This window comes from Cyprinodon variegatus, unplaced genomic scaffold, assembly GCF_000732505.1.
Source record: "Cyprinodon variegatus isolate N-32 unplaced genomic scaffold, C_variegatus-1.0 Scaffold192, whole genome shotgun sequence".
Taxonomy (NCBI): Eukaryota; Metazoa; Chordata; class Actinopteri; order Cyprinodontiformes; family Cyprinodontidae; genus Cyprinodon; species Cyprinodon variegatus.
Window position 1 is genome coordinate 541,728 of NW_015150645.1, and position 24,912 is coordinate 566,639.

Consider the following 24,912-nt stretch of genomic DNA (forward strand, 5'->3'; position numbering starts at 1 on the left):
GTTTTAATTGAGTGGCTGTTGACTACAAAATAGCTTAACATATTCTTACCTCATAGCCTATAGATTTTCCCCTGGTGGCTTTATTCCATTCTCTTTATCTCTTCAATCAGTCTGACAACAACTGCAAAACAGCAGATAAGGATACTTGGTTAGCTGATGAAACTGGATCCAATACAAAGACTAAAGCTAAAGGAATGATGAATACATTCTTAATGTGAGGCACATTCATCCAAGAGCCTTAAAAGTGATTATTTGCAGCAGCTGTTGTTGAAGAGGCGCCATCCAAAACAGAAATTGGAGGACAACATAAAGTGAGCCGGGAGAACACCTTGCTTTTGCTTGTTGGATAATGTCTCCCGCCTCATGCATGAAGCTGCGGTTGAACTGGAGAGCTCCTTCAGTGACAGACTGCTGCACCCTAAATGCAGCAGGACGCATTATCAGAAATCCTTCCTCCCAGCAGCTGTAAGACTTTAGTATCATCACTGTTTCCAGTTTTTTGCAGTTTCTGTCTTAGCCAGTTAAATAACATTCTGCTTTCATTTTTTTTGCACATCTAGTGTTGCTTTTTTTCACATTTCCATCTCTGTAAAAATGTCCACAGCCGTTTATTGATCATTTATTCTCCAGATAAGGAGTATTTATATTGTTAAAACACTTTACAGTGAAGTATTTTATTTTATTGTTTAACTCTGTCACTTATTCTTTTATTTTTAAACACTTTTCTAAGGTCCACCTTTTGTAACCACTTCTGCTATAAACCATCAATGCTGCTGTAACACCACAATTTCCCCATTGTGGGACAATAAAGGGATTTTCTATTCTATCTATTCTATTCTATTCTATTTTATTTCAGCTATTTGGGAGTTGAAGTAGCCATGAATGAAATAGCTACCTGTTTATTGTTACAGTACATTAATTTGAAAATATCTTTGTGAGCCTGATGATAGAAGGAGTCATGAGAATCCATACACAATTCTTTTTATATTCCATTTTCACTGGATGACATTATAGTGTGGGAAGAAAGTGAGAAGGAGAGGTTGAGACAAAAATAAACTGTTAAAAGGTAATGTAACTGGATAGCAATGGTTGCAGCATCACATCAGACAGACAGCAAAGTAAGTGTTAGAGGGAAACTCTAGGCTCCTTGTCAGCTGGATCTTTAGGTCCCCTTAGACCTACAGTAGATGCCTACAGCGGTGCAGTGCAGAGCGGAGTTAAATAGTTGTCTTTGCCTGAGACGTCCTGCTTCTGTTGTAACAGGCTTTGTGATCTGATGGATATCAGCTAGGTTTGTTTAACTCTTGTTTACGACTCTACAGATGTTTGTAGATAGGTCAGATGGTCTGATTAGAAGGACTACCTTATGCAATACTTTATTGAACAAATTAATACGGTGATTTTTCCAGATGGAAGGACATTATGACGCAGGATCTCTAAGATTGTGTCAAGTTATGCAGTGAGGCACCAACCAGTAACTTAAAGCCATTTGCTGTGTCTTCCTCCAACCGATGTGAATCATTCTGGTCCCTGAGATCCAGTGTTCTGTTTGTACTTGAGGCGTCCCTGCCCCACAACACCTGACTCACACTGCGAGATCAGCAGCATCCTGCTGATAACCCACATCAAAAAAGCCAGCAGGGAAACACCTACAAGATAAAGGACACTGGCCGTTAAGGATTGGGAACGCCAATCTCTGCCATACAGCGCTGCTACTTTTGGTGGGTTGTTTCCATTAATACAGAAGTAAAATGTGACCATGACATATTTAGTGTCTGCCGTTGCCTGAAATGTTAATAGCAGCAACAGATGAAATTGCAAACCAGTAATCTTGCTGTGTCTCCTGCTGGTAGCTTTTATCGTCTAACATATCTACAAATAATCTTTGGTGTCTGATGACGCTCACAGACTGCTGGGTGCTCAGGCAACTGCCTGATTGCTTCACTTTAGAGTATGAATGTTACTCGTTCTAGATGTGCTAGCTCCTTGCTAATATTATCTTTCATAAACTCCTCTCTATTCATGCTTAGCAAATAGCATTCGATTCAGATTAATTTTATGTAACCTTTCTTGCTCCAAATGCCATAAAAGATTTTTGTTAATTTAACTTTGGTGCAAATAGAAAATGTTTGTCATGTTCTTTTAAAAACAGTTTGATCACTTTCATTTGACAATTAATGACACTCATATTTTAGTTGATGTGAGCATATACATATTTGCTCACAGCTGAAGAGCATATACCTGAGGTGCATTTTGGATTTTCTTTGCATTGGAGTTCATTTATTCCAATTAGGATCTTATATAAGCAACTGTTGACTCCAATTGTAAAAAATTTCCTTTAATGGCCACTGTATGTGTATATAATTATATATTTCTAATGATTTCTCCTTTGCAGGTTTATTCCCATGAGCCATTAAGACAGATCATTTGCCACAGGTTCACAAAATTGGCATTTTTCAATATATTGTTTTAATCACAGATTCTAATATCTGACTCAAAACAGGTTGATTTTCCCCTTCAGATCCCATAATAAATGAATTAAAAGCAAAACTTGATTTGCAGCGCTGTTATTGCAAAACCTTTTGTTGCCTCTAATAACATCGGCTTCTGCAAACCCCTATAGTACAGGGAGAATAATTTAAAAAAAGACAGAGCAAACACTTAACTAGGCTTTATATTCTGACCAATAATGGCCGCTTTATCTTGGGCTCTTAAAAACAATCAATACACTAATAACAAAGTACAGTACGAAATAGAGTCGGCTGCAGCCCCATATGAGTGCTTTCAGGTAGTGTGAGCCAGGAGGGTCATCTTTTACAACATATTCATTTAACGTAATAAATGTTTTTTTTTTCTGCTGATCTTTATATGACAAAAATAGCCCTGATGAATTTACCTGTGGGTCCCAGAAAACAACGTACACAGTTATATTACTTGTATTAACAACTATTCTGGTAGGAAATGTATTTATGGGTAAGTCTTATGCTGTTCTACATTCAACCATAACAAAAAAGTATAAACCCAGATCCATGTTACTTATTTATTGAAAATCTTGTGGCTGTAAAATGCAGTAGAATAACACACTAAAAGTCCTATGTATTGTTATGGTTGTGGCTCAATTTTTTTCTTAATTGTGATATAAATTTTGTCCAAACATGTTTTTCTACAGCAGTGGTTTTAAAACTGGGTTTTCAGGACCCTTGCCCTGCAATCTTCAATGTGTCTCTGCTCAAGCACACCTGCATCAGATGATTGCATTCATTTATCAGTAACCACCAAGTCTTGCAGAGGCCTGCTAGTCATCTGTTTATTTAAGTGAAGTTTTATGGAGGCAGAGAGAAACAAAAACATGCAGAACAGTGAGTCCTAAGGACCAAACAGTGACAAAACAGTGTTCTATGGAATGACATGCTAGTTCCAGAAGTATTTCCAAGCTACAAAATACAGCTACCTTATTTGATTCACTCCCATATTGATTCAGCAAACAATGTTTTCTTTGATCAGACACGTATGGGGATTGTTGGCCTAGTGGGTTAGAGCAATGCGCTTGTGCTCTAAAAAGGTTGCAATTACCTGGTTTGATCCCCACAGCCTCCACTCTGGGTTCCTTAACCCCACACTGCTCCCCGGGCACCACCCAATGGCAGCCCACCTCTGCCCAAAGGGATGGGACAAATGCAGAGAGTGAATTTCCCCACAGTTTAATCCCCATAAAGGAATTTACTTTTTTTTTTTTATTTATTTACATTTGGCTGAAATGGTAGGCTGATGTTAGGAAAGTCGTTTTGATATCCCAAAGCCAGTTTTTATCTGTAGAAAGAACTAGTTGCTACTTTATGTCTCTGTCATTGTCTTCAAATTAAATATTATCAGTTGCCTTTAACAACTGAAGCCATTTGCTAAATTTCTAGGAGATTGGAAGCTGCTGCAGCCTAGGCAGTCTCACTTTAACTGTGAGATTGCACTCCCTTCTCTGCAATCATTGTAGAGATTTAGATTGCATGTGGAAATTAAACAAACACATGGTATTAACACTTAAAGGTACGGTATAGTGAAGGATTTTCACAATCTTTTTAAAAGACCTGCCCTCTCCACTTTTAGAAAAAAATGCACATGCTCAACCCTGTATCCGCTTCAGAGAGGGAACTCCTATTAAATGCGTGCGAGAATATTGATGGCCCCATTTCTCTTCTTGCATGCTCTGTTTAAAAGTTGTTGTTTGCATCAATCATACAAGCTTTCTTTCTAAAAGAAGATCTGCAATTTTTCTACTACGCCAGACTCACCACTGGTAAGTGAAAACGGGGACGAGCACTAAGGACGGCCTTACCTAAACATATCGCCAGAATGATTGACAGTTAGGAGGACCACTTATTTAGAGGATCCATCTGGAAAAAGAACATCATCCACTATACCTTTACATTGCCCCACTTCCCGCATGTTAACTCCTCTTTACAGTGACACAATTGTATGGTGAATCTTCACCATCCATTGATCCATAAGAGGTCTCGAAAACATACTTAAGGCAAAAACGAGCCTGGGAACATTAAGAGCCTCATGAAAAGAACTTCATGAAACCTCACACATCAATATTTCATTAGACAAAGAAGATGTGCTTTTGTCATTCAGTGCCATTAGTCCAACAACGAAGCATCAGGTAAAAATTGAGTTGTTGTGATTTACAGCAGACCGTGTCCATTTAACACGTGTTTATCTGGTTAAATAAAGACCACTCGAAGAACTCACAAAGTAACAATGTATTTTGATGAGCAACACAAAACAAGACCATAATTGGAGGCATTGAATTCCCTGATATGAAATTATATGTTTTTCTGTAAAACAATAGTTCCTGCATGTTACAGATTTGTATAGTAACTAAAACCCACAGGGTGGGAGAGCATTGTGATTTAGGAACAGATACAATCCTTGTTGTTCATTAAAGGTACATTTGAAAAACTCCATGCTTTCATAGCGTTGAACATATAATTAGATAATGTTGATTATCATGGGGAGATTAGGAGGATTAATTTACATTCTGTTACAATAAAAATCATTAAAATAATTAAGTTACCTTGCTATAAGATTATTACTACTACCTTGTAAAATGCCTACATTTCCATTTTTTCTCAGGTAGGACAATAACTGAGGAAAGCATTAATTAAAAATTTAGATCATCCTATCTTTTTAAGAAGACTGTTTGTTTCCCCTTTTAAATCTTGATAACAGCCAATTTGATTTACTACTTATTGTGTCATACTACATACATAGTACAAAAGAGAATGTTGTATATTTGTTATATTCTGTGGTTATGAGTCAGAATAAACTATGGAAATAAAATAGTTATGACAAAAGTTTTTTTTGTAGTGCTTTAGTATTCTTAAAGCAACCTTGAAGTAGGTTTTAAACTGAAAGTTTTATTTGAGCCTTTTTTTGACTAAAAGAATGTCGGATGGGCAGACTGACACCTCTGTAGTTCAGTTTCTATGCATCTATAACCCTGTAGCCTATTTTCCTGAATGTACTTTGGGTCAGAAGTTCCCACGCTGTCCAGCAGATGTGATCTCAAGCGCGCCCATGAATGGTTCAAAGAAAAAAATCCAAGCGTCAAGATGGATTTTGTGGATATTTAGAAGTGGCCAGCAAATGACGTCCAACAGCAACTCCACGTAAGATGAAAAAGGTAAAAAAAAAAAAAAAAAAAAAAAGTCTGGTAAGAGCGCAAGCGACACAAAACAAGCAGAAGAACCCTTGAATTTTGTTTTGGCCACAGGAAGCTGTATCATTACTGGATGCTCAACTCAACTCAACTCAAACTTTATTTATAAAGCATATTTAAAACAACCGGGGTTGACCAAAGTGCTGTACAGGAATCACAGTTAAAGAACATAAGATAAAAGCTAAAGGCTAAAATACATAAAAACATAAAAAAAAGAATAAGATAAATGTTTCAATTAAAATACATTTTAGAATAAAATAAAATTGAAAATAAAATATTTCCAAATGTCCACTTAGACATGATTAAAAGCCAGGGAGAGGAAATGTGATTTTAAAGAGGATTTAAAAACCTCAAAGGAGCCTGCTGATCTAATATGCCAAGGTGAGTTATTCCAGAGCCTCGGTGCCACTGCCATAAAGGCAAGATCACCTTTAGTTTTAAGTCTGGTTTTAGGCATCGCGAGTAAAAGCTGATTAGAGGATCTCATTGTTCTGGCTGGGGCATGAATTTGGAGAAGCTCAGTCAAATACTGGGGGGCTAGACCATTAAGAGCTTTAAAAACAAACAATAAAATTTTAAAATCTATCCTAAAAACAACCTGGAGCCAGTGCAGTGAGGCTAGAACAGGTGATATGTGGTCACGTTTACGTGTGCCAGTAAGGAGACGGGCAGCTCCATTTTGTACTAACTGCAGACAGTGTAAAAGTGAGTAGTCCAAGCCAGCATATAAAGAGTTGCAGTAATCCAATCTTGTATTGATAAAAACATGGATTACGGTCTCCAGATCTTTTTGTGGCAGGTACCCTTTCACTTTTGATAAAATTCTTAACTGATAAAAAGCTATTTTTTACGACCGAACTAACCTGCCGATCAAATTTCAACCTGTCATCAAATATTACACCAAGATTTTTTACTGATGATCGAATGTTAGGTGGAAGAGGGCCCAAGAAGCCAGGGAGAAAAACTGCTGGACTACAACCAAACATTACTATTTCTGTCTTACTTTCATTCATTGCTGGAATATTTTCATTTATTTCATTAATTTGTCTCACTACTGGACAGTATTTACCAATCACGTGACTTTTGAACATCATTGTTTGTGCTGGATAAGGGTATCAGAGTAAGAAGGATTGGTAGAAATTTTGATTCTTATTTTAAAACATTTGAAAACTATGTTTCATGTTCCCTCTAGGTGATATTCATGCATGACTGTGTCGCTTTATTTAACATTTAAAATGTGTGTTTTTTTATAAGTTCACTTTGTTTGAATAGTTTTGCAAGACAATATCATTTCTCTCATTTATAAATTACACTGTAAATGGATATATGCCTTTCTTTCTCTAAAAAACTGTTGATATTGAAAAGTTTGTATAACACATTTGTAATGGAATTGAACTTGCAGGTCATCTCCACACCTGTGCCTTTTGTCTCTTGGTTGCAAAGAAAGAAAAGCAATCAATATGTCCAATCAATGGCTTCAAAGGTTTAGCCTAAGCTCTGCTCTATTCTCTGTTGCCTGTCAGTCACTGCTAGCTGGCCAGACACATCTTCTTCCAGCAGGAGATTGCTATTCACTTAAAGACGATTCAACTGTCTGTGGAAAGCAAAGCTCTCCTTTACTGAGGATTTTGACAAAAGACTATGTTGTGTTTTTAGGGACGGTGCGCAAAGATCTGAGCTCTCAATGGATTTGTGAAGAAAAGACAGTGGAGGGAAGGAGGGAAGGCGTGATGACGGAGGTGACTCTGCAGAGGAGCCACGCTGCGAGAACAGACGATTGCAGAGGCAGCACTCAGGAAATCATCAAACAGCAGTTGGTTAAGGGTCTCTCTTGTTCCGCAGCGAGCAAAGGGACCCAGATGATGTGACACCAGGCTGAGCCGATGAATGCGACTTTTGGCTCCGGTTATAGATAGTCCCATTTTGTTCGACACGGGCCGCCTTTCTTCCACTGGCAGCAAGCTGAATGGGGGGCTTGGCATTTGAAAGGAAGCCGAGAGATTTGCTGGCGGATTAATCCTTTCATTAGGGGAAAGTGAGACGCTAATTGCGGCAACAGCTGCATCTCTCATGTTTACACGGCTGACTGTTTAAGCCCCCATCCCTTTAAACGGAAAAAAGCAATTATCAATAAATGCAAGGCAATCTCGCTATGATGAACCGAGCACAAATTAGGCCTTCTTTTTTCAGTGCCGCATGATCGGGTACGCAAACATCCGCATTGGCTACCAGCACGTGGTTCTGAGTGGCATTGTCAACCCAACAAAGAACAAACACTTGACTTTGCAGCAGTAAGAGCTCCAACAGAGATGGATCAAAGATGTTTAGCTGGTGAGAAGAGGGTTCAGGGATGAAGCTGGGTGAAAAGGGCTTGTACAAACTGCAATGGAAGAAGAATCGGGAGTGTTGACACACAACAGAACACAGTTTGCCAGAAAATCTGAAGTCGAATTATATGGGTAACTGAGAACTGACTCAGAATAGTTGTCTATATCCTGGAGCATGACTGTAGGATATAGATAAATATCAAGAGAAACCAACTAGGGAGGAAGCAAAAAAATAGGAAATTCAAATGGAAGAGAAAGTTCTTTAGGAAGTGGGGCAGGCACAGAGGTGGTGATACTAAACAGGAAGACTGGAAACAGGGGCAGCGGGGAGTCTGACAGAGAAAAGAGATGGATGGAGGATGAAAAAAGCAGAGGGCACTGTGTTAGTAGGAGGAAAAATAGGACCTGAGGAGCCAAGCAAGGCAGGGTAACATTCACTGTTAGGGCCGATCAATTTCCCCATCCCCTCAATAATTGATGCGACGAGCATGGTGGGCTGTTATCTGTCAGGCCTGAACAACTGAAAAGCAATTCCCACTGGGACCCCCCCCTCATACAGACACACATATGCACACACAGTATTATTCAAGCACTAAACCTCTCAGATTTTACAACACTACAAATACCTGCAGCACAACCTAGAAGCTAACCTTGAAATGCGCCATGGCTATAGGAATCGAGAAATGAAATTAAACAGAAAATGGAAATTGTTTGGGCTCAGTGATGCTCTTACTGTCATCTTCATGGTCATACTGCATTTTTGCCATCGACACTTTCATTCATCAACTGAGGGCTTTTTTTGCCATTTTACATGCAAAGGCATTAGGCAGGTTTTTATTCATGTCCTTGTGTTGCGTCCTTTTAATCTCACACTCCATCTTTCAGTGAACTCACAAATCATGTCGCACACACATGCCCATTTCAGAGTACACTCTACTCTTCCGGCTGCACTTTTGACCCTTGCCTGTGGAAACATACATCTGCATACATGCAATGCCATTCTGAGGGTTACATCCACTTAAAATGTGTATAAATCTTATTAGTTAGGGGCTTTAAAATATGCTCTCGAACCTTTTTCCCCAGTGTGGATTGATGATAGAGCTTATTTAAATCTACTGGTTTAATGGAGTTGACATGATTTTTTAGAGTTGAGTTCAGGGCTTTTCTGGAGGCTTAATGTTAGCTTGCTTTATCTAACACTGGCTCTTATCTGTTTTGGGGGTCTTTATCTTTTCGAAGCAAACTGCTACTCTTAGATATGAAAAAAAGCATTAGCATGCTGAGGAACAACCCAGGAACCACTAAAGCTCAAGCCTAGCAGAATTTAAAAGTGACTGGAACACCACTGTCACCATCCGTAGCTGAAAGTATAACATTTATTTGTAAAGAGAGATACAGACCAAGAAAGAGGTGCCTGATCTTCCTTTATGCTTAGCTGAAATTACAGCCATCCAAATAGACAAGCTGTATTGTCACAAAAAAAAAACAACGTTGAGCTATTTCTCCACACGATGATAAGAAGTACGTTTTGAGAAGTCATGGGGAGACATTCAAGCCCAGAGACAAAGTACAGATTATAAAGCACAGTAATAGCAGCATAATGCTGAGGATTTGCTTTTCTAACATTGCATGAACACTTTCAAGTTTTTAAACTGTACCCTAGATTAACAGGTTGATGCTTGAACCTTGGATATGGGATTATTGTTGAAGTTGAGCACTAAACCAACTGAACATAAAAACTGGTTTAGTAGGGATGAAGGAGGCCAACATGAAATACATGGAACATCAGCTTTTTGAACATTTTGTTTAAAAGTCTAGAATCTATTCCTGTTTATCTGTGCATCTGGTATATGATTTTATCCAAAGCGACACAGAAAGGAGCATATTAATGCAGTTAAAGCTCACAACAAACTACTCAGAAGGAAAACCATTGGCCAGGTTCTGTCAGAGGTAAGGGTGTGGAAATACAATGCAGGCAGAGAGAGGAGAGGGGAAAGAGAGTGCTGTTGGGAGGCAGAAGTAGGTGCTGGGGTATGAGATGCTCTGTGAAGAAAAGCAGGGTGTTCAAGTGTTTCTAGAAAACAGATGTTCCTATGCTGGTAACACTGAGTGGCTCATTCTATCATTCGTTTCTGTGCTGTACTGAGCATGGTCTAGGCACATTTTATTTTTCATCAGAGGAGCAGTCAAATATCTAGACAGAATTATGCCAGAGGCTTGTTGATGCTCTCTGCAACCAAGAGACATTTTATGAATATTAGTTGAGGTCATATGGTAAGTTTGGGTTTTATGTATAGTGTATATTTAAGTTTTTATGCATAATTTTGATTTTTTTGTTTTCAGAAAAAATCTGAGCTGAATTCTACACTGCAAAAAATTTCTAGAAATAAGTACTAATTTCTTAAATTAGGTGTTTTATCCATAATTTGAGGAGGTAAATATGATGATTTGCCAATGGAATTAGTTTCTTTAACGTTTAAAATAATATTCACTTGAAATAAGACAATGCAATTGTTTCTAATTTTAAAAGTAAATATAAAGCAATTGCCAAAGTGTCTCACTTACTTCTACAAATCAAGAAAAAAATATTTTAAGAAAAATTACTCATTTAGATTGCAATTTCTGTAGTGTATGTTAGTTATCCACCCCTTTACAAAAAAGGAGTATTTTATTAAATGCTAGAAGGAAGGACATTCATATAATGTTGATGATGTATATAAACTCCTGGTCTACATATAAAGACACAGAAAGACGGAGGCTAGGTAGCAGTTATTAGGATCGTCAGGCAGGCATGTGTAAGAAACCTCTGTCTGACAGAGCAGGACAAAAACATGCTCACCCTCAGCCCAAATCTATCAGGACCTCCTCATGTCACTTTACCCAGATGTGTCATGCCACAACACCTACATACTCCCCACGCTTTGGCTTCATCTCCAGCTGAACCTCAAGTAATTAAACAAAAAGAGCCTCACTTACAGACACCTGATTGACTCCATATGTGTGCACGTAGGGATCAGAGGAATATCTGATAGCCTGCCTTTCCTCCTCCTGTTTGCTGACATTTAGCGTACTGCATGTCACTGCATATTTAGTGTTAGCACATACAAAGGGACTGACAAAAGTGGAGCAGAATATATTAGTGTATGTTGTTACGACAACGCAGGAAGGGATAAACCTTTGTGAAGGGACCCGACACCCTTTGCAGCACAAAAAGCACAGCTGAGAAGTAGACGAGTTGAGATGCAATAGTTCAGAGGGCGTCAGTTGAATCAGGCCGAGAAATTCTAATTAGGTGTTCAGAGGCATTTCAGCTGCCCAACCGAGAACAAAAACATTTCAGACTGAAAGGCTTGAAAACATAAATAGCCTTAAAATTTATGAGTCACATCGTGGGAGTCAGCTGAGCATTGGAAGTCCAGTCATCTTCGCGGCATGTGTCCAGAGTAGAGAAAAACTCGAAATTCTGCCTCACCAAAAAAAATCCAAAATATTCTCAATCTACGGTAAAGCAGATCTGTAAGCATATGGTAGCATGTAATTGTCATGTTTCACTAAATCTGTTTTGTTTCCTTCTACATAAGATGGGAGAAGCCCCACACAGCCGAAGGAAAAGTCCCCCTGCAGCGTTGTACTTGAATTTATGTTACGTGACAGCTTTTAAATTATGTGCCATTCATGGTGGTAAACAGAGAGGAGCCAGGGGAATGCTGAGTGATGCGAGAGAAAAACTGTAATTGCTTCTAAAATAGGAGCAAGATGAGACAAAATACAATATTTCCGCCATGAACAGAGACATGTCCAGCAATAGTTTTAAGTATATTTTTTTGTAGTTTCCAAGAGTTTGTTTTTGTTTTAAGTAGAGAAGGAACTGAACTTAAAAAGGAAACGACCATTTGAGACATGGCTCTGATCCAACTTTAGAGGTGATGAAAGAAAGATTTGGTGATGTATGATATTTTGTTTACATCAAAAACATCAAAATTGCATTAAACTTTGCTCGTAGACAAAACATTTATTCAACTCAACCAACTGCTTTTAGAGATTTACAGATTCAGGACACAAAGTCTACAAGTCTGTGATTTAGTCCCAGTATGAACACAGCAGGTGAGTCAGAGATAAAGTTATGGAAAAGTTTAAATCCTATATCACAAAACAATATACTTTGTTAAGCTTTGAGCATATCATAGAGATATTTTTAATTACTTATTAAAATAAAAATGTGAAACCAGGACAAAACTATCCGCCTAAAAGCCATTACTGAGAGAAAGTCATAATAGAAGTTTGCAGTTTACAAGAGGCCATGCGGGACACAATAGGAACCATGCAGATAAAAATGATCTGGTCAGATGAGACTAACTCTCTTTACATCAGTGAACAATAAGTTTCTCAGAGTTCTGAGATGATGGAAGGAACTAGAGACAGAGCTACCCTGCCTGTTAAAAGCACAAAAATACTTAATATGTAAATACAGCTAGAGCTACAATAGCCCTCTTTAGATCACAGGATACTGATAAGGTCAGGATCTAAATCCTACCATGAAGCCATGGCAAAATTTGGAAAAATGTTAAATACATAAGAATCTGTGGAAATACATCTTTCTTTATCACATAAAGTTATACAAAATAAAGAGGTTATACTTGTCTCCAAAGTTAAATGTTCAAGAGACTCAAGAAATACATCCTTGATGTGTTTTTGCATCTGTTTCTGTGTCCTCAAGCATTTATTGACAGTTTGATTGAAATATGTCTCTCAAAGTGTATGCCAGGATTAACTGCAAAGCACCTTTAACCTGGGAATAATTTAAAACATTAAATGGTTGGAGCTTCTTATTGAGAGAAAATGTGTCCATGTTAGATCCCTGCTCTCGCTTATTAGACGTAGGCAATCTTTATTGTCATCTTGCATACACAGACTGTATACCAAACAAAATTTCGATGCAAATAGCTTTTCAACAGTGAATGAGCAGCTTACAATGACAGCTTAAATAGGACACACCCTTCCAGGACATGCAAACCTAACATGGGAATGTTATCCTGGATAAAGAGTTGTTTTTAGATTTCTAATGCAAAAGAATATAAAATAGTGACGGCTTCTAAACTCTCAGTGCTCTATTTCCATTTTTCAGACCAACATTTTTCAGGCTCTTGAATATAGTCCTGCACCATGTATAAAAATAGTTTAAATCAGAGAACAGACACAATAAGCTCGGGGGGGGGGAAGTAGTATGGTAATAAAAGTATCGAGGCATTTCTAGGGCAGGACCGATGAGGGAAATAGCTTCTCGGGAGCTTAACATGGCTCCCCTGTGAGCAGCTGACACATGGAAGAAACAAGAAAATAAAAACCTGAAGTCTATTTGAAAAGAGACATGAGACAAGACTCTTAAACAAAAACAATTTTAGTCTATAAAACCATCTGTTTTGCACAATAGATTTGGATTCTCCATCTGAATCAACTGTTTCAAGTTCAAAGCGTGGCTCCGGCTCCTGGGCGCTGTGAAATCCCTGCCATGTAGGCCAGGGCCAAAACAAACGTGATGTCAATGCAATAATAAATGAGCTTTGTGTCTGAGTGCGACCATGATAATTAGTCTCAAGATGTTATGTTGGTAGAGAGAGGGCTCATAAACTATAGAGGCCTTTTGGCGTGCGCTCAAGAACAAATCTGTATTCTAGGAGCGTTAGCTGTTACACTAATGTTCTACACAGTTCAAATCTGGCAGAGGCACAGTCGGAAAACTTTGTTTATGGGGCAGATGCTGACGGTTCCAGGCGAGAACGATTACTGAGTCAGCGCACGCACATAGATGCACATGCAGTCACGCAGCACACTCTGTGAAAGGAAAAAAAAATAAGAGTCCCTTTTGTTGACTCGATTGCCAATTTAGTTCAAGAAACCAAGCGCTTCACAATTCAAGGTTCCCACAAAATTGGGGTCAGCGCTGAACAGCGGAGCAACCCTACCAGGGTGACGGTCGAGAGAAGATGATAATGACGTTTATAGAGTGGAAATCCACAACATGAGATTCCCTCTGTATCTCCCCCAAGAGCCCACCTGTCGAGCAAGCTTCTGTTGTGACCAAATGTGAAAGGTCCACTCTGCAATTTTCACACAGGAGCTGTGTCACATTGTGCGGCCGAGCAGACCAAGGGGAGGCAGGGAGGTGCATATACATAACTTGCTGTGCCATTTACAGCCCGACAAATACAAGAGACACACTCCTGCAGGCCAGCGCGATGAATTATAAGATTATAGTCCCGCTCCTACAGCGCCAGCAGGTGGATGCAGTGACATTTTGACAGCATTAATCGCATCCATCTGAGGCTCTTGTGTTTGCTCGGGGAAGCAAAGAAATCTCCAGTGGCTGAAGACCTGCTGCAAAACACTGATGCAAAAATGAAAGGTGTTGCTTCCCATTGGGTGGGCCAAAAGCGCCTGGTGGGCTGTTTGCTCAAATCGTCACACAGAGAGGCTTCACAGCTTCAAGTCTTCTGCCATGACAACCCTTTTTAATGAGGGGAAAACACATATTAGCCATCTCCTAAGGAAGATTGGTAAATAAAGGAGAAAATGAGACATTTTGTATGTTTTTGTACCATTTCTACCACTTTTCCTCTGCTGTTACTTTTTATTCCCAAACCATTAATTATGTATGAAAAAAGAATCTTTCTGAATAACACATAAAAAAAATACATTAGAGTCAGAGCACAGACTTCAAAGGATATATTTAATGTAAAACAATATTGTTGTTTCAATACAAATTCTGCAGAGTTTAGAGTAATAATGCAAAAATAACAGAAGCCTGAGCGACACGCCATGTTGTACTATTTTTGTTCATTTTGCTCAGACTATTTATAAAAGTTCTCGACTGTCATTTTAAGTTGAATATTTGTATGTGTAAAATTAAGAGTATATTCACACAAATATCTCAGAAAATATGGAAATTTCATGAACAACTGCATAAAAAGGTGTGTAGAATTCCACTATCCGCTAACTCTGAGTTAAAGAGCCCTATGAGGGACATTCAGGAAAATAAAAAAAATAAGGCCTTTTCTCAAAAAGCCTTGAGAGATCCTTCTGATGCTTTATAGATGTCTGGCTAGAGGCAGTTTTGACTCTGCTGCTGGAAAAAAAAAGAGAATTTTCACTAAAATTGTTCCAACCAAGAAAACAAGTAAGATTTCAAGAAAACAATTAGTACAGTTGTGTAAATACAACACAAAAAAACGATTTCTGCTAATCGATGACTAATTTAGACTTGATGATTTGTTCCCTTTTTGTATAAATATAAAGCAAACGTCAACACGATGGCTCGTTCTCTTTCTCCTATTTTGAAGTCAAATTTTCGATCACCCTGTCAGAAAATTAAACCTCCAGCATCCCTCACTGTCAGGTTGAGGGGAGGTTTTGGAGGACCCAATTGCGTAGATTAAAGCTAAAGTTGTTTGTTGCAGATTTAATCATTCAAAAAGATGGCAAATGAGGCAAAAATCCATCCATCCACCCATCAATTTTCTGACACGCCTATGAGGATCCTTGTTGAGGATCAAGAAACAACAAGGAACCAACACTGAAGAACTGCACAGGGAGAGTATAAATGGGAGACAGAAAAAAGAGTGGGCAAATGAGCCAACAAGAAGTAGGTGTGGATGGAGGCATCTAAAGGGAGCTAGGGAAAGGAGACTGACACAAGAGGGCAACAGACAGTAAACAAGAAATACATAAGAAATAAAAAAATATATAACCAAAAACCACTACAATAACACAAAATGGAAATGAAACCAATGAAAACTCAAAAAGGGAGCAGATCCAAAGTCATGACACCCACCACCACCCTGACTCAGAATGCTCATGTCCCAGCAGCCACAGTGGTGAAAGCAAGCAGAAATGTTGGGTATAGATCCAAACAGCAGTAAGGACCAAACACTGTAAATCCCTGTTTCCTATCTTCCAAATGTAACACTGAGCTAAGCTTTAATGTCATTTTCGGCTCTGAGCCCAGATTTCCAAGACAAATCAAACACAGAAATATCATTTGGTTATTTGTTATTTTGGGCCCCAGATATGAGGGTGAGTCCTTCGAGATGACACCTTATCAATATTCTAGAGTTAGAAGCAACAATAGAGTAATGGTTGAGTTCCTGTGTGGTGTTGATCAAAGAAAGAATAAAGTGGCTTCCATTACTTTGAAATTGCATGGAGCATTTTGGGGGGTTGTTAAAAAAAACAGTGACAGGAAAAGACAAAACATTTTTAAGACCTATTAGAGTCCTGTGACACTAGAGTTAGCAATTACTTTATAATTTGTGCCACTGTAAAATAGTTGAGGTTTATTAAAAAGTCTGAACTGCAGGTGATCACACCTTGATTAAAATTTACAATACTTACAATAACTTTACTAATGCTGTGTTTAATGTAGGTTCCTTTGAACAAAACATAGGTTAAGATTTGTTGAACTTTTAGTCTATGAAAACAGAATAAGGAACATTTTGATTAGAACATTATCAAGTTTACATAATAAGAAGTTCTTCAATATATGCAAAAATATTCAATTTTGAAGTAAAGTTTTCTTAAAATAAATGAGAAAACACATTTTAAAATATGTTTCCTTGATTTGAGCAGGTAACTAAGATAGTTTACTGATTAAATAAGTTACTTTTAAAATAAGAAATCAACATCCTTGTCATCTTATTTCAGGTGCTTAAGCTCAAGTTTGCTTACTTTAAGAGTAAAAATCTTATTTTGCTGTTTAAAATAAGGGTAAATACACCTTGTCAATCATATGACAGCTCATACTGATCTGGTTTTGCTGCTGGTTTCTTTACTCCAAAACATGTCCGATGACAGATATCCTCCCTCTGGGCCTAAGCAGTCTTTTTAATTATTCTAATTACTTTAACTTGAGCCAAAAACAGCTACCAGACCAAATTAATCCCACATAACTAAAATGAATATTGCACTTCATGGAAGCAGCCGTGTGAATCAGAGTAAAACCGAGGCTGGCCACCATTACCACATAACCGCAGCCCAAAATTGGTCCTGCTGACCCCAAAATGCTGCTGCTGCAAACCCAATTACAATTAAATTCAGATCTCAGCACTCCCCTCAGAGCAGGGTATCGATGATTCATTTTGTGTTTTATCAAAGAAACAGGAGTGCCATTAAAAAGAGATCAGTCAGCCACCAGGCATGAGGAGTCTGCCACTAATTGACCATTTATCAGAAAGCCTTTTCAAGTAGATCGCAGCCCTGAAATATTACGCATGACAACTGAGCCACACTACATTAATTACACTGCTGATGAACCTCCTGCTCTGTGGTTTGCCCCTTGTGATTGTAGGGAAGCCTGGAAAACACACACACCTGAGCACATACACACATAAAGCAGCGATGTTTCTTGCAAGGTTTCAAAAAGGATCCCGCCTCCAACATGACACATGACAAAGCAGATTACATTGGACCAAAAAAATCTAATTTATTAATATAATTTGACATTACAAGTATAAACAAACTGTACTTGTGTCTCTGTATTTTTAGCTTTAAAAAAATCCTCCCTAAGGTGCTGCCATATAATCTGCTCAATATCATGAGTCGAGCTTTGAAAAGATGTTTTCAAGCATTTCACTTAACAGCAGGTCCAGCGTGTTTTCACACTGACAGAGCACTCAGTTTGAAACTACATCACAGCAACTGTCTCTCTCTTGTCTTTGTTCAACTTAGCAGCCATCAGGACACACACAGAAGAACTGTCTCGTTCCTCCCTCTACGTGTGGGGAATTCTCCCTTTCATCCATTTCCTGATGCACTCTAACTAGACAGTTTTCGGTCATGTCCCAGAATTATGCACGATAGCTTTCTGGCTTCTAACGCAGGCTTGCAGAGGACACGAACAGCTGCACATCCTCTGACAATTCATCCATCTCCAAACCCTCTCATTTCCTAGCTTAAGCGTTGCGTTGATTTTCTCTCTTTCTGGATCATCTGAGGTCTCGTTCATCGCTAAGCAGCTGCCTAGAGGCCAAAAATCAGAGCCATCCGCTTTTGGTGCGGTTGCAGAGCTACTGTGGGGTTAAAATATGCGTGAAGAGAGCCACATGCAAGCCCATCTGTATGTAAGCACAAACAAGCCCATGCTCACACATTTTTCATGTTTTGCCTCCTGCAGGCGAAAGACTGCTAAGGAAGGATTCTTCTAAGAGAAACCCAAATTGTGTTTGATGTGTTGGTAACGATTTAGGTGAGGCAACACCTTCTCCACATCCAAGGCTTCTTGAAGCCTCGCTATGGTGTAGGCTTGAACATGAAAAAAAAAACTGAAATCGAGTGCATTAGAGGGCATGAAAAATGCAGCTCTGAAGTCTTGGATGTGCAGATTGTTCCTAAACTCGCTGTGAAACTACTGCCCCAACATCAAAACGAAGGAGGCATTTTGGCTTGTTTCAAAGGAGAGCTCCCAGTGGGAATCAAAGCCACGCTCTTGGAGACATCTCAGTACATCATACCTTAGCATAGGAGCTGCATGCAGGGCACTTCTGCTATCAGCTAATCATTTTCCTACAGTAAGTCAGGATGTAATATGCCTGTAAGTCCCTCAGAGAAGAGAAACAGAAACACTGTCTACATGGAGTATGCTAAACCCAGTCAGTGTCCTGCAGGAATGACTATTTAACACAGGAATAAGCCAATTATCTTCATAGAGAAGGCAAATTTACAATAGGATTTACTAAATTCCTGCAGGAATCCTGTGTCAAGGGTGGCGGTTTATGCTGTGGGTGTTCTGCTGTCAAGGCCCCCCCACCACAACCACAGACACACATTTGTGGCTGAGCTGTAACTCGCTGCCAAGCAAATGCACATTATCCACCACCTGAGCAAATACCTAAACTCTCACTCCAGCCTGTGAAACATAAAAGTGGCTAAACAAAAGAGTGCACCGAGGGATATCTAATGTTTTATCACTTTGGTAACCTCTCAGTTTCTTAACAAACGTCATCTGGATGGACTTTTGAAATGTGCATTGCAACCTGACATTTACTCTTTCAGATTGTTTTGTCAGAAAAAGACAAGTAAATTAAAAGAAAAAAATGTTTCCAATAGTGCATTATTTAGCAAAAGGTATATCAAAATGGATTTCATTTTTAGTTTTAGGCATCTTAATTTCCAATTTCAAGTTTTAAGGACAGTAGAAATATCAGTAGAGGTAGGAATTCCAAAGTTAGCCAAAAATCCAATATGGCTGACTTGCGCAAAAAAAAAAAGGACTTAACAATTTGATTCTATCTGAATAGATATATTACATTTACTCCACTTCTTGATAAACACGTTGCTTTTCTTAGTACCAAACTCTTAGAAACTTTAGCCTCGGTTTATTTGCTACCCTGTTTACTGCGCTTTTCAATGCTAACTATTCACATTTATTTTCTATCTTGGAACTGGAAGACAATAATACAGAAAAGCATGCAGTGTTAGGAAAGTATCAGATTTATCCATACTTTTTGTATGTTGTCAGTTTATTAAACAATTTTATGTATAAGAGAGCCACAATACATTTTTCTAATGATTTGATTGAGGAAAAGAAGATTTACAAATTCCCAGACCCAATTACTAGTTGTCAAATCTATCATTAAATGTTTGCAAGAACTGGTTACCAGCCTTTTCAACTTCACTGTGGAGGAATTTTGATGCAGTCTTCTTTGCAGATTTGTTCTCATTTAGCCACTTTAGATGGTCTCTGAACATAAATGGCCTCTAAAGGTCACAACACAGCAGCTCAATCAGATTCAACCCAAACCTCAAATAGGTCCCTACAAGCTCTCAATTTTGGTTGTCTTGGTCCATTTCAGGTTAGATTTGCTATTTTTCTTCATGCTCTGTTAGTGTTACTTAAGATATAACAGGACAAACATTTTCGTGAATTGTTACCTTTCTATTGGCAATTTGCCATTTTTTAAAAAGGGAAAAAGACAGAGCCAGGATCAGTTTTTTTTTTCCAGTTCTATTAATTTTTTATGGAAAGGTTCTCTTTAAAGTCGTAGGGAAGTCATATTTAAATGTCAAATCATTCTGGCTTAAACATGTTTATAAATTTACTATTCATCAGACGATATTATCCCAAAAGTTAGAAAATGTCTATTTTTTTTAAATCCTGTCTTAAAATCTGTGTGGGTTTTTTTTCTTTAGTTTATGCAGGCCAGTTAGTTATACGTCAGCTTGTACACCAAAATTCGACCAATCATATATCAACAGTCATCTGTCTATCAAATGTTTTCAGTCATAGCATCTTGATTCATATGTAGCAGCTAATATACGCAACGGCTGAAAGAAGAAATAAGAATCATTTACTTTACCATTGAGTTACGTCCCAGTGTTCACGGGGATGGACGTCTGTGTCTTCAGCAGGCGTAGAACTAACAGAACTGGCAGCGTTGCGAGGCAAGGGCTCAAACATGTACGGCTGTAAGCCTTCTACACCAAACCAAGCTTCTGCCGCCCTGGCGTCCTCTTCCACAACAACTTCATCCCCGCTTTCCTCCTCTAAATAAAGAATGTATCACGGAGGAGACTCATCCACGACCTCCGACACAAAACTCTCCTCCTCTTGCATGTTTCCGCTGTCCATAGCGTTCCTTGACAGTATCGTTTCTGAGTCACCAATTTAGTGCTACTTAGTCCCAATGGAATTTCCCATTGGGAACCTACTAGCACTAAGTTACTAACTGGTTGGTAAGATGCTTCCAAGAAACAAACTTTTTTTGCGAACCTTCCCCCACAACAATACTGCCACCTTTGTAAACAACCAATCACATTCACGTAATTTACTCGGGTAAAGTCGGGCACCACTCAGGAGAATTCAGAACTGAATCCGTTGGAACAGCCGTGTTCCTGCGACTTACCTATCCTAACCTATCATTGTGTTGGGTGTGGCCGGTAAGATTGATGCGGATCTAAAAAAAAATTGGTCTCATCAAATGAATTCATGATTTCACAAAGAATGCAAAAACAAAAGCAAAGCCAGTCTGTCCTTATTGAGAAACACTAGTGTCTTTCCTCCTGAATTCATTCATTATTTGAAAATTGAGTATTTTTTTAAAATAGGGAAAAAGAAAAATCTGTGTTTCTAACCTATTAATATTAAAGAAACAGACTAAGCTCCTCTTTCTTCTACGAAATGCTGCCTGTTGAACATCTGCCTTGAGAAAGTCTGCTTTTCAAGACACCTTCCTGGGCATAAAGGAGTCATCAGCATGGGGACCACCAGTCATACATAGATGTTTCCTCCTTTAACCCCAGTACATCTCCTGGTGGTACAGCGATGGCAGGGATCTATCCCTTCCACCACCTGCTGACCCATAGGCGTTATTTGCCCCCTAACTGTTGACCTAGTTGGCAGTGGTACAACGGCTGCCAGAGGTAACTTATCTTTAGAACCTCTGCGTCTAAAAATAGCTCATATTCTGAGTATGATAAATTTCATTTCTTTGCAGTTGTTACAGTGAAAGGCACGTTCTGTTGTGAAGCATATTTAAAGTCTTTCTAAATTGTGTTAAACCATAATAAAATTATTACTGTAGCTCTACTTGCTGACTTTTAAAAGAGCAGTGAAATAACAAAACACAAAAGGAGCAGTTAAAACTGTAAACTGCTTTTTCAATGTGGGCTCTGAGTAAAGGGAACCCATTTTAGTTTAATCTATTCAGTGTTGTGATACCAGGTTCCTGGAGCCGAAGTTCTAATTGTAGCTTGCTTGATTTCTCTGCGGTTCAGTGAGATTTGACCCTCCTTTTTTTTCTCTGTACATGGAAGTAACGCGAGCTTGGCACAGTGGCTGATATGCATGTTCCTTCATCTGTTTCTCACTTGTACTCATTTGTCCTCCAACCACAATGACTCATTAATGAACAGGAATGCGTAAAGCTGTGTTTTGACTTCTTCCAAAGCAGAGTATTTATACTTCTTTCTTGTGGAAGAATATTAATCTTCTGCTCTAATGTATTGGAAATTAAATTATTAATTATCAATGATTTTCAATATAGATACAATTTACTTAATGGGAGATTTTTTAATCAATATTTCTTTTTAGTAAAGTTAAAAATCTATGAGTGTGTAACAGAACCCTATGCAGTAATAATAAGGACCAAACGAAATCATTTATCCTTTACAGAACAGGCAAGTACAGTAGACCTTATTGATTGATTTACTCACCTCGTTTTAGGAAACCTATTCTAAACCTGTCTAGAAAAGCTCTTTTAAGCTCAGTAAGGCCACAATTTAGTCTTTTTTTTCACGCACAGTCTCTGCATTAGTGCAAATCAGTGTGGACCTAACTAGCTTATGTACCTGAAAAAGAAAACCTTGTTTTCAGCTACAGTGTAATACATCTTTATTAGAGTTTTTTCATTTAATTTGAGAAGAAGAGTGACCTTGAATTTAGTTCCATTAAGACTCATTTGTTTTAAAACTGGAATAACGATCTTCCATCCCAAAACTGTAAAATTTCACCTAACAGTGATAGAAGTATACAAATGCATAACAGGTTGAAGTTCCTGCTCTTTTCAAAGACAATGTAGAAGATAAAGCTGGTAGGTTTATTCTGATTGATCCATTAAAGGTCTTTATCATATCTCAGAGCCAAAATGTTGTTAAATTTAATATTGAGACTGAATACTGTGTCCTGAATGATGTGATCACACTTGGACAGTGCCATTATACAGGTCTGATGTGGCTGAGCTCTCAGTCTCCAATGCATGCAGTACTTCAAATACAGGAAAAGTTGCTTGGCAATGTCAGTGTATCATCTTCATTAACATCTAAACTGAGCTGCAGATATGTTTATTGACACTATTGATTGGTAATAAATCACCAGTTGTAGTTTTGTTTGCAATTACTGCTCAAAGATCAGATTTGTGGGTAGAGGTTAAATTTGTAAACTGTTTATTCCTGCATTTACAATTAATACGCAATGATACTAATAATAGGCTGTGAATTGTTTTCTGCTTGACATTTAGAATACACTGGAAGAAGGATCCAGCCTTTAAATCTAGCACTAATGTTTTTGGGATGTAATGGGTTGGGACCAAGATGGTTTCTGGCAGGGGAAAATCTTTTTTAGAAAGAATCATCAATAACATGCTTTTGCATGAGGTATGGTTTTACCTAATACAGCTTTAATGGAGAAAAATTGTAGCACAATGAACAAAGATGCAGTTATTGCGGGGATTATCTATAGTTCTCTAACTAGGTGCCAAGGTAATGAGTCACTTTGTAGCCAATGTTCATATCTAAATAAAGTTACATTCATTGTCAGAATACTGAAACATAAAATACAATCCCAAAGACCATCTCCTCTCAAATTAGAGTCATGTATTCATTACATTTAAATTTGCTGCTTTATTATCATGAGACAAGCTGTCCTGCCTCACCTGGAGCAGTGATGGAGTGTTCCCTGAATTAGCAACTATGATGTAATCACTGAAACACTCCAGCATTATGAGTTTTCTTAGAATAAGTGGATTTTTTCTTGAATTGAAGAGGTAAGTGAGACACTGCCAATGGAACAAGACCATGTATATTCACTGTAAAATAAGAAAAAAATAATTGCACTGCTTATTTCAATTCAATTCAGTTTATTTCTATGGCGTCAATTCACAACACGTCCCCTCAGGGCACTTTACAATTCAACTAGATCATACAGTCAAATTGATTATAAGTATTCTATTTAAGGAAAACCTGTTGATTGCATCGACTCATGGACTCAAAGGCAATCCCTCACACTAAGCATGCTTGTAGCGACATTGGAGAGGAAAAACTCCCTTTTAACAGGAAGAAACCTCCAGCAGAACCAGGCTCAGCGTGATCGGCCATCTGTTCAAGAAGACAGAAGGAGAGATACAGAAACGAAGCAGAGATACAAAAGGCAACTGTAAAAGTGGCCCCGTCCAGGAAACACTTAGCCAGGCAGATGAGCTCCGAGCCAACTCCCATGTCAGAGGATATGTCAAGTGCATATTCTCTAATTATCTTGGTTTAAGAGTAAAAATCCTCATTCCATTTGCAGATTATCTTATTTACCTACTCAAATTAAGGTTAAATACACTTAATTTAAGAAATGTTGACTTATTTCTATAGTGTTTTTGCAGTGTGGGCTTATCTAAGCTAGCTATGGTAGCTATAGGAATCTCAACACTCTAATTTCCTTAAGAATAAAGTGTGAAACAACTTGCATCTCTCCAATGATATTTAGCAATATTATTGCTAATCATTATGTGTGACATAATTTGTCTCTTTTTACCGAAAATCTTTATCTTAAATTCCACTTTCTGTCTAAATAAAAAGAAAGGGGATCATTTTAGCTCACTGCTCTAGTACTACAGCCAATGGTAGCAAATCCAAGGATCTACAGATCTACACGCACCGCCAACCATTATACTTGTTCTCGTTTTGTCAATGTCTGACTGCCTTGCCCTCTTTCAATCTCATTTCTACACAGTGGGGTATAAATGTTAATACACAGACATCCATGTACACGCAAATGCCAACACACGCAGCCTAGGGCAGCCTCCTGTTTTTCTGTATTTTGTCTCCAGTGGAGCGAGATGCTGTGTGAGTTTTTCCCCCTCTCTCTAAAGTTCTCCTTTATTCCACCAATCCTGACAGCCATCCACTATGGAGCTGGGACTTGCTTTTACCAAACTAGTTCAGAGATCTAGTCCAAACAGGCAGTAATACAGACCCCTGCTGTTTGAAGAAAAGAAAATGTCTTTGCATTTTCAGTCCTGGTGGGAGGGGGAATAGCTGAGGAGTACGATATTTGAAAGTGCATGCAAAAGCTTTATGCTTGTTTGAATGCTTTCAATTGAATATGTGCTCGGA

At 38.4% G+C, this 24,912-nt stretch overlaps 1 protein-coding gene across 1 annotated transcript in view; it reads right to left on the reverse strand.

The window, feature by feature from the left end:
* The window catches only part of cdh24 (cadherin 24, type 2), a 255,627-nt gene that overhangs the window by 224,448 nt on the left and 6,267 nt on the right, over nucleotides 1–24,912 (reverse strand). The window contains exon 2 of the mRNA XM_015379460.1: nucleotides 50–121. The gene's annotated coding sequence lies outside the window, so the exon portion shown is untranslated. The remainder of the gene's footprint in view (nucleotides 1–49; nucleotides 122–24,912) is intronic.